The sequence below is a fragment of the Leucopleurus acutus genome, assembly GCF_964270905.1.
Source record: "Leucopleurus acutus genome assembly, chromosome: 21".
Classification (NCBI taxonomy): domain Eukaryota; kingdom Metazoa; phylum Chordata; class Mammalia; order Artiodactyla; family Delphinidae; genus Leucopleurus; species Leucopleurus acutus.
Window position 1 is genome coordinate 18,918,119 of NC_139163.1, and position 12,140 is coordinate 18,930,258.

At 33.9% G+C, this 12,140-nt stretch overlaps 1 protein-coding gene across 1 annotated transcript in view; it reads right to left on the reverse strand.

The window, feature by feature from the left end:
- The window catches only part of TUSC3 (tumor suppressor candidate 3), a 182,181-nt gene that overhangs the window by 121,674 nt on the left and 48,367 nt on the right, over positions 1-12,140 (reverse strand). The window lies entirely within an intron of this gene.

Consider the following 12,140-nt stretch of genomic DNA (forward strand, 5'->3'; position numbering starts at 1 on the left):
CCCTGAGTTGTGTTTCAGCCTCACCCATCCCAGACTGGTAGCCAGAAACATTGGCAATCCAAGAACACCAATGGACACAAACAAACAAAAACCCCAAGAAAAGCCTGCTCTCTTTACCCAAAGGACAAAAAAGGGTGACCTAGTAAGACAAAAACGAACTGCTCTGGTCTAGCCAAACACCACAGACGAAACACTGCCCTTCCACCCCCGCCCTCGCTAGCAAGGGCAGAATGGGGAGCCTCAACCCAACTCTCAATTCCCCTCCAAGCATCAACATGCAAACAGCTTGGAGGGATCTCACGAAGAGGAAACTGAGCGAAAGACACATATGCACAAAAGAGCACTGCGTGATTCTACTTATAGTAAGATCAAAAACAGGAAAAAATCTACTGTGCTAAAAGTCAGGAATAGTGGCTTACTGCAGCAGGCACTGGGATGGTGGGAGGTGCAGTGAGGCGAAACGGTACCATGGAGGTGGGGGCTAGGAAGATTCTCTTCCAGGGTGGGGTGACAGTGAAAGTAACACTCTAGCCTCTGTACAGAACGCTCTTAATCTTTAGATTGTCCATTTTACCTGAAAAAGTCTGAGAAGTAAAAAACTCTACAGGGTTGTATTCCTATAAGAAATTTGTTAGCCTTGGAAAATCAAGAAAGAATGAGTGGTCGGAAGAGAAGGGCTTCAACTGTGCCATTTAAGAAGGACTAAGGACCTAGGCACAGACGAAATCTTAATTGATGAGACGTATGACACCTGAGCACACCAAGCACAGTCTAAGAGTCCTGTACGAAAAGAAAAAGGGCTGCGCTCTGGTCACTACACACGAAAACTTGGCCAAGACACTTCACCTCTCAGAACCTAGGGACTCGTCTATTAACATCTGACCTTCCAATACATACCTAGGTGATATACTGAGAGATGATAGGTAAAAACCTCTGTAAATTATAAAGTTCTATAAAATACAAGGCAGTATTGGTGGAAGTATTGTTTTCACTATTGTTAGATAACAAAGGGTGATATTACCACTATAATCCTATATGTAGTCTACAATTCTTTTCCTGTCAAATTTCCTACATATTCTGAATATATATCAAAACACATGAGAACCACAGTTTTAATTCTGGCTATTACTGGAGAACTTGTGAAGAACATTATATTCAGATTAAATATTAGATGACAAAAAATAATGAGATATTTTCAAATAAAAGTCTATCTTTCTCTAGTTACAGTCTCAGAATATTAATGCTTTAGACATGCTAAGCGCCATGCTATGGACATCACATGTGCTATCTTATTAAACTCACATAGCAACCATAGCAGCACAGCAATAATAAGCTTAATCCACAGAGGATGAAGCTGAAGTCTAAGGAATGGTAGCTCTCGCCACTGCCCTACCCTGAAGTGGTTTTACTTGCAACAGACTTTAAAAAGTACACCAGTTACCTTAAACCAGCAACTGACATCTCTAGTGAGCTCTCACTTTTACTCATCTGACAAGCCTCAAATCCCCCATTATTAGAGGAAAAGGTACTGCTGACCTATTGTTTGAGATAAAACACCTTACCATGGTAAGTGGTACAGAGGTTTATTAGTTTGGGTTTTTGTTGTTTTTTTTTTTAAAGAAACATTCTAATTTTAAAAAGGAGGTAAATCAATAATTTCTATATGTGGAGAAAATAGTCTTAGTAAACCAAATACATGTCTTTCCATGTGAAAAAAAACATAAACAGCAATAATTTCTGAAGATACTCAACTATATTAACAAATCAGGTCTAGAAACAAAAAAATAAAAAGGGAAAGGTGTAAAACATAGCAGTCATGCACCTTAAAGATCTGTAGTAATAACAACAATAGCTAGCACTTACTGTGTGCTTACTACGTGCTAGGTACTGTACGAAATGCTTTTCTTGTATAATGAATTCATCAATCCTCATAACAATCCTATGATGGGGGAATCATTGACATTTCAAGTTTAGAGACAAGGAAACAGAGGCACCAAGACATTAAGTAACTGTCCGAGATTATAAAGCTAGTAAATGGTAGAACTGGGGATTCCCAGTCTTATTCCAAAGTACATACTCTAAACATCTATACACACTGCAGAATCTTACAGGTTTTAGAGGTTACAGAAAAATTCTTGCAACCAATAGCCTAATATTCAAATGAACACATTGCATTCAAAATAAAAATGTTAAGGCAATTCCCCGGTGGTCCAGTGGTTAGGACTCCACTCTCACTGCCAAGGGCCAGGGTTCAATCCCTGGTTAGGAAATTAAGATCCCATAAGCCATGCAGCACAGCCAAAAAAAAAAAAAAAAGTAAGAGTCTACATAATGAAGAAAGGACAACACTACTACATAAGGAAAGAGAAACCTCATCGCATCTTGAACTAGTCATCTTTGCACAGAAAAAGAAATAAATGGTCTAGGAAGGTAGGTTTTTAGGGCATCATGGTTGATTCAAACTTTCAAGAGCATTTTTTGTAAAGAAGGTTAAGTTAATTCTCAAAGGAAAATGTTACAAGGTGATGGAGTAGAAATATTCAGTAAGGAACAGAAATCTGATTAATGTGAATTCATGCTTTTAAAATCTACTAAGAAAGAATCACAGGTTGAGCTACAGTCCACAAATAGGGTTTATTCTATGTTGCATTTCTCTGTGACAGGCATGTGATTTTCTTTACAGAGAAGGTTGGGTGTATCTGTTCCTTCAAAGTATTTCCCTTTTCAGGGCCATTTGTACCCCTCTTTGTTGGGAATTTTTCTTCATGCTACAGTTTCCCTTGCCCAGGACTACCTTTAAGACTTCCCCACCTTCTCTGTCTGTGTGTCCCTTTTGGTCTCTTGAAGAGAGTGATGCTCATGAATCTCTCTTCCCACTGGAGAATAAAACCTGAAACGAAATCATGCCCAAGGGAATTCTGTGTAGTGAAGGGAGCATGGAAACATCCATAATATGGAACACAGTGCAACCTTTAAAAATTGAAAAGGCACCATATGTTCATTTTAAAAATAGAATTTAATGGCTCAAGTTTAAATGATGATTCTGTATTTGCATGCAGTGTGACTTGACCAAATTATTTCTCTGAATCTCATCTTCATCTATAAAATTGAAATAATATCTCACAAATTGGTAAAATTAAATGAGTTAATGTATGGAAAACTCCTAGCACAGCATCCGGAAAAGTACAGGCACTCAAATTCTGTTCCCTTCTCCTCGGGTTAATTTCTATCAGCAACCTCAATCAGGTTGCTAAAAGAATAACTACAGAGGGAGTGTTTTTTTTAATCTTATTAGTACTTTAATCTCAAGAGTTACCAAATGTTCTCTGAGTACTTAGTACATAGCAAACATTGTGCTAAATTTCTAAACATGCATTGTGGATTACTAAATACATGACCAGCACTATGCTAAGTTTATGGAAAATGAAAGTACAACAGATCCTACTCTCAAGGCTTTACAGCAAATAAGCTCTAGCTTTAAAAAATATACGTTGCTTATATTGATGTGTTACGGCTGTGGCTCTGCTGTTAAATGGCTTAGTGCCAGCTCAGGAAAGGATGACACACAAGATCTTATTTCTGTGAACACTAACTGACTGGTAGCAGCTAATTTAAATTCAGTACAAAGCAGTTTTGAAATCCACACTGATACTATCAGTAAAGAGGGTGTGAGCCGTTGAGTTTTGTCTGCTGCTGGCACAAGGCTGGGAAATAGAGACACAGATGCCATATATCTACCATGTCTAAAAGGAAAAAGAAATCTAAAATTTAGAATCTTCAAGGAAGAAACCCTGTCTTTACCTGTTACCTTGTAAAAATCATGGGCCAGCAGGTCCCACATATTAATGAAGGTAAGATACTCAGTCACACTAACTATAGGTGCCCAGCCCTCTATTTTTATCTTGATGTTTTTATAAAAACTGAATTGTAAGGCAATTCACTATTAATAAACTGGCATAATCGACATATGCCAGTCCCCAACATATGACATTACTCAATTTTTTTCTCAATTCATGTTTTTTTAACCAATTCGTAACAAAAATACAAAGAAATGGTACATTTCACTAAACAACATGTAATGAAATTGTTCATTCCAAAGTGAAGCTGAAACAGGAAAAAAAAAATCTCACTAATACTTTTATACCCATATTTTTTTCCAGCATTTTATCCCTAGGTAAATTTTAATGATGACCAGATGCACCAAAACAAAGATACGTATGTGGTCTCTTGTCTTAAAAAAACATCTGCCAGAGGGATAGCTATTCATGTGTCTGTTCTAGTCACCTATGTTGTATTTACACCTACATAGTATTTGTTCAGGTGCCATATACACTACTATGTATAATAGAGATAACTAATGAAAACCTGCTGTATAGCACAGGGAACTATAAAAAAAGAAAAAGACAAGTATTAGCATATAATGTACAACATAATAGAATTAACACTGCTGTATGTTCTACATGTAAATTATTAAGAGAGTAAATCCTAAGAGTTCTCATCACAAGGAAAAAACCTTTTTTTTCTTTTATCTTGTATCTATACGTGATGATGGATGTTCACTAGATTTACTGTGGTAATCATTTCATGACGCACGTAAGTCAAATCATCATGCTGTGCACCTTAAACTTATACAGTGCCATGTGTAAATTATATCTCAATAAAAATGGAAGGAAAAAATAGCCACACTAACTTGCTTACAATAATTCACAGGACATAAATTTGGAATGAGAATAAGAAGTACATGTTGAAGGTATCTCTTAGTGACCCACAGAAACTTCATGACCCTTCTGTCCTTCCTTGTATTTTATAGAAAGTCTCTGAGAGGAAAAGAGAGCTGTACTTTTCAAAACTTGAATATCCAAGAGGCTCAATCAAAGCCCACTGACAAGGCAAAGAGAAGCAGCCAGATGCATATTTTTGCATTTGGGAAAAAAGTTAGCTTCAATTTCTACAATTATTTGATCCCCAAAATCCTTACTCATTTTCTTAATATCATGCCATTCTTCTCAGATTTGAATAAAATATAAGGGGCAATGAATGCTTCCAGAAATCAAAATATCAGAGATTATACCACTCCATGTATTGATAATTACAAAGTGTTCACTAAAGATCACCAACAGCCTTAAGGGCACTCAGCCTTAAGACCTCAATGAGCTACACAATAAATAGGACAAATACACCATTTTTATCAAAAATAAAAAATGCATACAGTACACATGCCATAAAGAGAGCAAAGATTCAAACAAAGGGTTAGGTAAGAACTCGGCAAATCATCGTACCTCTGCAGGAAATGTAATCTACACTCTACAGGAAAACCTCAACTATCATTACTTCAAAGGTGAAAAAGTGAGAGATTCAAAAATACATTAATCATACTGAGAGTTCTTTGATGTATTTAATATCAAGCTCTTTAAAAGTAAAGAAAGAAATACTGGAAAACCCCAGACCAATTCTTCCTCAGTGTAGATCCTAAAGAGAACCTGGCTGTGTAACTACAGAAAAGGGAACCCAGCCGGCTACCTAAGGCCAATACCAGCGCAGCTACAAGTTTATATGGGGGAGAGTGTTACATAAGTTTTTAAGTCCAACATGTTAAAGACAGTATCTAATTCAATTCAGAGCTGAATGAGAAATGTAGAAATAAAGTTATTGGTGAAAATATTTTTTCAAACATTCATGCTTTTGTAGAAAGGATAGAACTTCAATTGATGGTGCTACAATATTCAATTAAGTGAACTTTTTCTAGAGACTCAGTAAAAATATTTCCAGTGACACTCTTTTAAGTAGTGACTTTATTAACCTGAACTCTCCCCAGAAAATTTCCCTAGGAAAAGATCCACATTTCCATGATTTTGTATCCTTCAAAGCATCCTGAGAATGGCTAGCTCCTGATTGGCCCTGAAGCTCCCTCTACATACACTGTGTATCTACTGAATGGAATCTGTAAAATTTTTAAGCTATAAACTAAGAATCTGTAATTTATTATTCCTATTCAAATGTAACTTTAAAAAAAAGGATTTCTAACTTCAGTTTATCATAGATTCTTTGCTCTATTTTTTCACTGCTTCGAAAGTGCAAAGAGTATTATAAAAGCAACTGTTTCCCGAACTTGCATATTTATAGTATATATAATTGACATAACCATAAGAACTTAAAAAGTACTGTGGTCAAATTTAAAATTAATAATTCAAGAATTTATTATCAATTTTAATTATTCTAGGATTTCCTAATTCACAAAAATAGTAGTGCATTTACATAAACACATGAATATGAATTCTACAATGAAAAATATCAAAATGTTTTGTTCCATGAAAAACCTATCCCATGGCAGTAATAAATTTTAAGATTCCTAAGGTTAAATGCCGTTATACCTTAATTTTATTAGAGAAAACACACAGAGACTATCACACAGTGTTTTGAAATATTTTGTATTTGATACTAGTAGTAGTAACAACATTAGATTAATGAATGTATGGAATTATATAAATTCAGGTATACTAGGAAATACATCTCATCCCCAAAAAGTAAGGCCCTACACAAAAACATTGATACAAAATAATAAATTATTATCAGTGTGATGTAATCACATCTACTTTAACATACCCTAAAAAATAATTCCAAAGGAAAATATCTGAACATAGTTATGTGATTAACAGCAATAAAAATAAAAAAGCCAGGAAATAAAGAGCATATTAAAACAATGAAATAATAGGGACTAGAATAATATATATGTGGTCTGTAACTAGTGAAAAAATTCTATTATAACATTAAGTGGAAAGATAGAAGGCAAAGTTTATACTAACTACAACTAAATAACTACTAACTATCTACAGATAAATAAATCAAAGTCATGTAAATAGTCAAAAACTGTCTTTTTTAGAATCGGGGGTTATTCTGTTTTATTTTTTACTATAAAGTGAACACAGTTTGTTTTTTGTTTTTTTTTTTGGTTTGGGAGGAGGTTTTCTTAAATTCACGTGGGTTGTCTTTGTGACTTTTTCACTGTAAAACTGCTGAAGTACAATACTCTCCTGTCAAGAGACAACATCATTAGAAATGGGGACCATGATGTTTTCACTTGAAGGATCAAAATATGAAGTCATTTTAATATGGAACAATCATGACAAGGGCTAAATGAGCATCCCATTTTTATTCCACTATTGCATTAGTTTCTGAGACCTTCTTTCCTGAACTCCTTCATATCCTTCTGTTAGACATTTATTCTTGTATCAATATCCCACTGTAAAACAGGTACCAGATACAAAGAATAAGAGTAGCTGTATGAGCAGAGAAGAAAATCAACTTGAGGCTGTATATAGCCATCGGGCCTTACTGCCTCGAGAGCAAAGATCCAGGCAGGATGGTCACTACCAGCATCAACAAGTATAGCAGGTACCCTATTATAATAATGCATTGTATCATAAAATAATCTGCTCTGTTCTAGAAGTGGTTGTATACAACTCTTCACTATTGAGAGCAACGTACTACGTGTTACAGCTGAAGAAAAGTTTTATTACAAGAATATGGAAAAATAAAAACATTATTCCATAAATTGCAAAATGAAGAGATGATTTTTTTCAGCAGGTTTATTCTTGAGTCATATAAATTTTTGATAGTAAAATTTGTGATGGTAAAATTATTAAAACCAAAAAAAATTAAATAGAATCCAACAGAAAGCAAGCCAAGAGGAAATCAAAGCTTCTAATATACTTTAAAGCTTTCCAATACCTTTTTTATTAACCTAAGTAGAATTTCGTCTACCAAATTACTTACAAATGGCAGAAGCAAGCCAAGTCTTTGGATAGAACAAAAGATCGGGTTTGGTCATTTCATATAAACAGTATACTATCAAAATTATAACAGCTACCTACTAACCGAAGTCTGTATTATTAGCAGAGACCCCAAAACTGGGGGCATTAAAACCTCCAAAGAAACTAATTACATGGGGCTTTTCGTAGAAAACACTGAGTAGTATTAGAAACAATATTCTAACCTCACACCGTGCCTCCCTTTCCAGATAAGGGATACCTCTACTATTGTTCCATTTATCCCTATTATTATAGGGATAATAAAAGAACAATAGCATATTGAAATATATTATTTATTAAAAGTATAAAAATAATGTAAGGTAACAAAGCAAGTAAAAAATTAATGAATTCAGTACAAATTAGACCCAGTCACAGAGGTGGGGGGACTACCTGAGGATAAAATCCAACCAAGAGATGCATCAAAATAAAGAACTCAGGAAAGGAGAAGCTGTGGATAAAATCCAGCCAGAGGTGACTCAAAATGAAGAACTCAGGAAATAAACTGTGGTAAAAACTAAATGTTGACTATAGTGTTTAATTTATTAAATACAAATACACTTAAGTATAAAACTAAGAATAATAAACAACTCCAGCAGCTATTGTTATAGACAGTCTGATCATCTTCATTTGCCTAGGAGCACCCAAGCTGTACTCGCTGTCCCAGCGTACTCATGAATAGTACCTCCTTTCTCTCTCACAAATATCCTTGTCTGGATACGTTATATGGTTGCTCAAGATTTATAACACTTGCGTTATGTTCCAAAATTAAACAAAGTAATTTATCAAATATTTGGAGACAGGAAAGGGAATTTGGGAAGGAATGTAAGAGTACAAAGTTTCTACATCTTCTATAGCACATAGTTAATCAATATAGACTTTAAAACACAGTACTATTTAAAATAGTAGTTAATCTATGCATGTAGACGCAAAGAAGGATACTTATTTCTGCAACTTACTTTAAAAAGATGGATGATAAATGATAGGATTGGACACATGATAAAGCAAGCACAGTAAAATGCTGATTGTAAAATCTGGGTGGTGGGTATTTTTGAGTATTCACTGTAAAATTCTTTCAACTTTTATAAAGGTTTAAAAATACTCATAATGTTGGAGGAAAATGAAATTCATCCAACATTAATGACAGTTGTTTTTAGGTGGTTAAATTGTTTTGTGAAATTTTTTTGCTCTCATCTGTGAACATTTCTATTTTGCTTTTTGTTACAGGGTATTATTTTACAAATGTCATTTTATAACCACAATGCTAGTTTTTTAAATAGTTGCCTATTATCAGCTACTTATCAGTTTCTACCACTAAATTATTAAAATAAACCCCAGAACTTAAAGCCCAGAACTGTGTCTCATTCATCGTGTCCCCCGTGCCCAGCCTGGTGCCTGCCTCATAGACAAATACTTGTATAACTTAAGTAATGGAACAATTTACTGGAAATGCAGAAACAGAATTAACATAGCTCTCTCATGGCTAACATAGTCGTTGGTCCAGACACTCTTTCCCCATCCCCTTGTGGCAGGAGAATTACTCTTTTAAAAACATTTGCTATTATGATCAGAGACAGCAACCCAAGATGAAAGCTGATCACTAAGACTTGGAAGTGGTATGTACATAAGGTCCCATATGTTTAGTGGTAATATTCATTTGGTAAAAATACTATAAAAACATTTTGTTTCCACTTCACATATGAATATAATATGTTATATTAAAAACACCACTGTAAAATATTAAGGTAAACAATATAGACATACATTGGTACAATCTTTCATGGTCACACTAATAATACATACAAAATTTTAATGCATGTACCGTTCAGTACAGCAATACCATTTCTAGGGATTTATCTTACAGAAAGAATCAGACAAGGCACACATGTTTATTCAAAAGGATACTCAATGCAGCACTGTTTATAATTGCAAATATTTGGAAATAATATGTGTGCCCATAAAAAGGAGATTGGTTAGATCATAATATGGTATGAAATGGAACATATTATAGTCATTAACAAGATGAGACAAACTTACTAAAGGGATAGTCACAACTTACCTTTAAGTAAATCCAAAAGGATTACTTATCACAACACTACGTAAAGAACTATTTCATATTTTAAAAATAAACATGTGCTATTCACTCATTAACTTATTTTACATACATGCTAAATATTAAAGGATATATAGTGAATTGATAATGGTTTATTTCTAGAGGTGAAGATTACAGGGGTGTATTTATTCTACTTTATTAGTTTCTATGTTATTTGAAATGTTTACCTGTATTACTTTATAAACAATAAAACAACAGTTATTGCCAATTGGAAAGAGACAGTGAAAGAGATATCCAAAAAAGAATAGTTAAAAGACAAGAAATTCTGATTTCTCTAGGAAGAAATGTGCAACACAGCCAGGGACTGCCTCGGTTACCCTGTGCATCTTTGCAGTTCCTTACTAACCTTCCTATCTATGGACTGAGTCCATGCTCTTGGAAGCTCTGTTCACTTCACTTCAATCTAATCCTTACTTTTTGGTCAGGTTGGTATTTGAGAAAATGAAGACGTTTCATTATATTCTAACTTGTGCAGTTACCATTACGTTCATCCTTATTGACGAACACCTTAGTTCATTTCAGTGAAAATGACCTGGAGTATTTATCAAAAGTTCTTCTTCAATAACCAGGATTTTATGTATCTCTTTACTAAGAAAGTGAAGAAAGCAATCCCAGATATTTCTGATCTAACTTAGTGAACCATTAGAGAGAAGAGATACAAGAAACCAATATAAGCCCAACAAATAAAACCGTTTTCCTGGGTCTAGAAAGATAAAATTTTGAGCTTTTCTGGTGAAAAACATGCCAGAAATGGACAAATTAAGGGCTATTAAGTTATTGCAGAGTAACACAGTCCTAACCACATTAACTGAGTTTCCATTCTGCTACCATAAACGTCAACTGCTATTTAAAGGCTTACTTTTACAATCTAAATAGAAAAGCAAAAAGCAAACAAATACTTGCATTAGTCACAAAATATCAATAGTACAATTATGTACAGGAATAAGCTATATGTACCTGAAGCAAATGAAAGAAGTTAATCCCCTTTCAACTAATCTGTCTCTGTACCACTTCTTTTTTTATTACAATGTTTATTTATATACTATAATGAAATATTTCATCATAATCATTATTTTAAGATGTTTGAGAACTGTTTTAATTCTGAAAAGTACAAAGAATAACAAAGCAAACACCTATGTACCCGCAATCTGTAACTGATTATTATTAAGTCTGAGATTTTTTTTAACATAAACATTTAAAACATTGCAGGTATATCTGAACTCTTTATCCCATCTTATTCTCCTCTCTCCCATTTAGGCAAAAGTGTTATTTCTTTTAAACCTATCTTTATTATCTACAGAGACACACACAAAAACAGGTACATGAAATCATCAGCAATATGCAATATAGTTTTATATGTTTTTAAAATTAGCATAATATTTTCTAATTTCATACTGAAACTTTTAAGTCGAAGTTTTGTTTTAAAAACCTATGCCTGTTGACCCATACAGGTGTAATCTATTTATTTCCATTGCTGGAGAGCATTTATAAGAATTCTAACCATTTATAAGATTTAAAAAAATTCTTATAAACAATGAACACCGTTCGTGGTTTATAAACGCTCTCTGCAAGAGTTCTTAAACTGGGTCTCCACTGCTTCCATGATTAGAATTCAGGGAAACCATGAACTTGGAAAGGACGGAAAACATATCTTCATTTTCACAAATCTCTAACTAAAATTTACGATTTCAATTATAAATAGAGACAACAAACAGCACAGAATTAACAGTATCTGTGACTTTGTAACCAATAAAAATCAGGAATATTTTCCTCTTTCATTCTGCTTGTTGCTGATAGCTCTAGATATTGTTTATACTCCTCACTACTTTGAACTCAGTTATAAGACCTGTCATTAGATTCTTGTTATAAAATGACTTCACAAAAAAACAAACATTATTGAATCACATTTATATTTTGATAACAGTATTTCAGTGAGGTTATTATCTTTTGTATGTCTATGTATTTTATTCATTTAAAAATTATTCTGCAAAGAAGTGCATAGACTTTACCAGACTGTCAAATTCGCCCACAGCACATAAAACAGTTAGTAACCAATCGTAAGGCATTGCCAAATGGCTTATCCAAACTAATTATGCCAATTTAGACTCCCACCGACAATGTATGAGTTCCTATTTTCCCACATCTTTATCAACCCTACAGCTGTCAGACTTCTAAAAATTTCTTCCAGGCTGGTAAGTAACAAATAGCATCTCTTGTAGTTT